Source organism: Ochotona princeps, chromosome 1 (assembly GCF_030435755.1).
Source record: "Ochotona princeps isolate mOchPri1 chromosome 1, mOchPri1.hap1, whole genome shotgun sequence".
In the NCBI taxonomy this organism is placed as follows: domain Eukaryota; kingdom Metazoa; phylum Chordata; class Mammalia; order Lagomorpha; family Ochotonidae; genus Ochotona; species Ochotona princeps.
In genome coordinates, this window is record NC_080832.1 from 11572888 (window position 1) to 11578014 (window position 5127).

General features: G+C 38.1%; 1 non-coding gene across 1 annotated transcript; it reads left to right on the forward strand.

Moving 5' to 3' along the window:
- Positions 1-2099: 2099 nt before the first annotated feature.
- Positions 2100-2263, forward strand: LOC118758296 (U1 spliceosomal RNA). The gene has a single exon (XR_004995627.2). It is a non-coding gene; the product is annotated as a U1 spliceosomal RNA (small nuclear RNA).
- Positions 2264-5127: the final 2864 nt, after the last annotated feature.

Genomic DNA, 5127 nt, shown 5'->3' on the forward strand with positions numbered 1-5127 from the left:
CTTCTGTCTGTCTTTACTGTTCATGACCCTTCGGACACATTCTCTCTGTTTCTAAATACATTTTGCATAAATGTTTAAGCTCTTTAAGTGAATCACTTTCTATCCAGCTCCTTGGGAAAGCGGTGGAGGATGTCCTAAGTCCCTGAGCACCTGATCCCTTTTGGGAGAACTGGAAGAGTGTCTTGTCTCCTGATTTCTGATTGACTCAGATCCAGCTGTTGTGGCCTTTTGAAGAGTGAATCAGCTGATAGGGTATCTCTTTTTCTTTGTAAATCTGCTTTTCAAATTAACGAAAACAAACACTAACAACAACAACAACAACAAAATCCACTGTAAACCCCAGGGTCAACTGCACTTTTATAGGCAGCGATAAGTCTAACCTACTGGAAATAAACTGGGGTCACTTAGCAAGGTCTTTGGTCCAGTTCCTCTCAGACTTAAGGTATAGATTAGGATCACAATTGAAGGAGGAGTTTTATGATCTGCTTTCTATTAGATAGTAGATCATAATAGATCATAGTAGACCTGTGGTCTGATTCAAGTGGGGGAAAGCAGGAAGTCAGAAAATGACCTTCTTGCGTTTTGGATTTTCTCAATTTATCTTGTTTGAAATGATCACATTATGAACCTTAATAATGTTGTAAAGAAGTTCAGGCCAGATGGAAAGTCTGCATAAGGACATATCACATCGAGCCCTAACAGACATGCAGCCTCAGGCCAGACTTGATGAGCTAACTTCAGGCTCTGCCCTTCTTCCAGCAGGAGCCCCACATGTCCTGGGAGTAGAATGGCTGTCCTGTGCTCTGTACACATCCCCCACTTACATATATGAGCAAAACAAATGGCCATTGGGTCACTGCTGGCTCCCAACCGGCACACTTATTAGGACATTTTAATGGAAAAGAATAAAATCCATCTTTTTCCAGATACTGCGTTATTTGCCCAAAGACGTAAATTTCCAGAAGACAGTTTATGGTTTACTTAGTTTGGGCTAAGGATACCATATCCTTTGCAGGGGAAGCAGGAAGTAGATTGAGCAAAGTAGACAAGGGAAATTCAGGCTAGTAGCACAATAAAAAGGGATTAATACTGGGTAGGAAAAGAAGTGAAGCTCACAAGGATCAAGATACTTGGAGCTACAGAGATAATTACTTGACATACCTTGCTAAAACTGGAGCTGGGCTCAATGGGGCGGAGGAATGCAGTCACTGAAGGATGGTGCCCTCGTTCTGAGAACTATGCATTGCTGTCACTGAATGCAGCCTTGTTCCTATGGTCTAATATTACTGCACCCCTTTAGGAAACAGACCAAAGATGTATTCTCAAATTATTAGCCAATGTTCAACGATGATTTTGACAGTGTTGTACCCTAAGGATACTGCCAGAATAAATGATGTAGAAAAAAATCTTCTAAAGCAAAAGTTAAGTAATTAAAACTATCTGTGGAAAGGTCAATGTAAATTAGACGCAGCTGTCTTATGAACTGCTTTAAATCTAAGTACCTATTATAATTAGAAAGACTATTGGTTTAAAAAAAAATCTCTTGCCAACACTATCTTTTAAGGTCAGTTTTAATTGAAAGTGCATTGGTGATGAGCACAACCTGTATAGAGATGTTGAAATCTCTGATATCATTTAACTGCGTTTTTATGAAAGTTAATAAGAATTTATTACTTTTAATTATCTTTTAAAGCTTTTTTTCTCAGAACTCATATTTTAATAAGTATATACTGAGAAGACAGGAAGTTACTATTTGTGAACAAGAACTGTTTGCAATGTAAGTAATTAATGTAACAAAATTATGCAATATACAACAGGTAAGGTGCCCCTTACAGTGTGCTAGAAATCCCTCTGGATAGAGGGAGATGCGGTAAATGTGCTAACATGGTGTAACTTTGTGCAACCTAAAGTCTATTAGGAATTTGTTTCTCTACACAAACAAATCTGCTATTGCATTTGGAATTTAAATTGACATTGAAAAATTATTTATACTCTTAGAGGCTCTGGGAGCTTATACTAGCAGGAAAATAAAACAAAATTTAAATATCTCTATGCCAATGTTGTCCAATAGAATGTTCTCATTGAAAGGTAATATTCTCATACTTACCTGGCAGGGGAGATACCATGATCAGACAGGTGGTTTTCCCAGGGTGAGGCTCCTCCATTGCACTTGGGAGGTCCTGACCCCTGCGATTTCCCCAAATGTGGGAAACTCGACTGCATAATTTGTGGTAGTGGGGGACTGCGTTTGCGCTCTCCCCTGACAAAAAAAAAAAAGAAAGGTAATATTCTCTGTATGAGCTATCGAATTAACATAGCCAGTGGTTCGTATGGCTACTAAGCATGCAAGACGTAAGGAGTACAGGAGGAATTAAATTTTAATTTTATGGTTCTTAGATTTAAATTTCCATCTATGACTAGCAATCACCATATTGAAAAGAACTATGCATTTCTAGGTCATAAAGTTTTTCTTTTCAGGTCTTCATTATAAACATGATCTTTCACAATAAATTAATAGAATTTCCTGGCCTCAATTTTGAATTTTGTTCCTTAAGTCCTTTAATCTAGGAAATAAACTTTCTTTTTTTATTAATTATTTTGCATTATGTGACAGTTTCATAGACTCTGGGGTTCCTCCCACCCCTCCCCTTGCCCCTCCCCCATGGTGGACCCCCCCACCCTGTTGCAGCATTACAGTTCAAATTCAATCAAGATTCTTCCCTTGCAAACAGATGCTAAGCACATAGTCCAGCTGCTCATTGTCCAGATGGCTGTATATTCCATCTAGGAAATAAACTTTCAAACAGATATCAAGCCACTACATTTCAGCAAACTCTTTGCTTCAAATTTCTTACGCGAAAGAGCCACCACTATGATGTTGAAAACAGCGTGTCCTTGCAGTGTGGTTTCTCAGAACCTGTGGCTTCCAAGCCAATACAGTGTTCCATGGTTTGCTTTTGTACCATGAAGAGTTGGATTGAAGTGACACCAATGCGCACACATCATCCATCATGAGACACATATGGGTTTAAAAATTAATTGATTAAATATTCTAAGTCACAGTCAAAAATTATTAGAATTCAATTTGATTTGATATAGGTACACATGTGGAATAACTAAATCAAATTAATATATTCATCAACTCACATATTTATCTTTTTGCTTTATTAGTGGGGACATTCAGAATGCACTTTATGGGGCTGGCACTACAGCAAGGAAAGCTGCTGCTGTTGCCGGCATCCCATATGGACTCCAGTCCCCATCCCTGCTGCTGCACTTTCCATTGAGCCACCTTCTAATGGCCTGGGAAAGCAGTAAAGCACAGCTCATGTTCTCAGGCCCCTGGACCCAAGTGCGAAACCTGGAAGAAACTTCTGGCTCCTGGCTTTATCCTGGTTCATCCCTGGCCTTTGTGGCCACTTGGGGAATGAATACGCAGACGGAAGACACACATAGTTCTATGTCTTTCTGCCTCTGGCTCTCCTTGTGACTCAACCTTTCAAATAATCTTTTTTTTTTTTTTTAATCTACCTTGTCATCAGTTTTCAAGAGTACAACACATTGCTATTAACTGCAGTTTCTTCTTTGTGCAGTAGATCTCCTGGACTTGTCTCAGTCCGTATAAGACACTGCATTCCTTAACACACATTTCTCCTACCCCTGCTGCTCTGTCAGCCTTTTGACCATCTAATAGCCAGCACTCTACTCTGGGAGAGTTCACCTATAGTAAACTCCACATATAAGAGACATCATGGAGTGTTTATCTGTGTCAGACATATTTCACTTACACAAGGTCCTCCAGTTTCATTCTTGTTGTTGGAAACTGTACAGTTGTGTTTCTTCCTTTTTTTCCTTTTGCCCAAGTAACAATGTGCTGTCTAGTCTTTGATCCTCTTTCTCCTCTTCATCCGTATATTTGCATAATCACAAATCCTCCGTTTGTACATCTGTGCACAAAGCTTCGCATTGTTTCCATGCCCTGGCTTTTATCAACGATGCTGTAAGAGTGCCGGCATTTCCTTTAGCTTGCCTTAACTTACTCTATACATGCATCCTGAGGTGAGATCGCAGGCTTCTTGAGCTCAATGCTGTGTTTCCAAGGAATCCTGAGTCCTGCTAATTGAATAACACTATACTCCTGCAGTACTTTGCCTTGTACAAAATGGACCCAGTGAAGCAGATGTGAAAGGAGCAACAATTTTGTCGATTTAGTCATTATGGTCCCCTTTATCTTTTATCATTTTAACTCTGTCCTTCACATGATGCCTATCTATAACTTCTGCTAGATTGATTAAATTCCTTCCTCAATAAACTGCTCCTGAGTGTTGTAACTCTTTCCTCGTGAAGACCTTTGTTACTTTTTACATTAGCACATGTTCACATTATCAGACTACATCTTTTAAACATACACACACACACACACATATGTGTTGCACATTGATTTGTTCTTATTACTACTTACTACTTGAATTTTGGGATGTCTCTACAGACAGCCAATAAAACATTCAAATACACACATACACAGGGGGTAAAGGAAAGGAAGAAAGACGCACACACACACCACACACACACACAGGAGCTGAGTCAACTCAAAGATACATTATTTTTTCTGGCTCTGTTTACTGAAAGGTTGAATGATGCCTAACAACTTATCACCAAATTATCTAATATTGCATCTTGAAGTACCAAGCAGAAATCTGTGGCTTAAATTTCAGCAGTTACCTGACATGATTTTCTGAAATTTCTCCCTTTTTTGGTAATGTTTAAGAGAGATTGCCCATGAATAAACTGAGAGACTGAAACATGCCTGCTTATGGTTTGTTTGTATTTTCTCATTGCTCATACATACTAATTTTATGTAAAGCTTTACAACTTAGATTTTTGAGAAACATCAGTGAATTCATATATTCTATAAAAATTTAGGATCAAAAATAATTGATATAAAATAATAAGTATGATTTGACATATTTGACATCTTATGAAATTAAATAACATATAATGCCAAATATTTTTCTAATTTTTATCCAATGAAAATTTTCCATAAAAATTTACCTTATCTGTGTGAGTTTGACCTTCAGTTAAAGTTTCCAACTATAATATCACCTATAGTTCAATTATAAACTATAA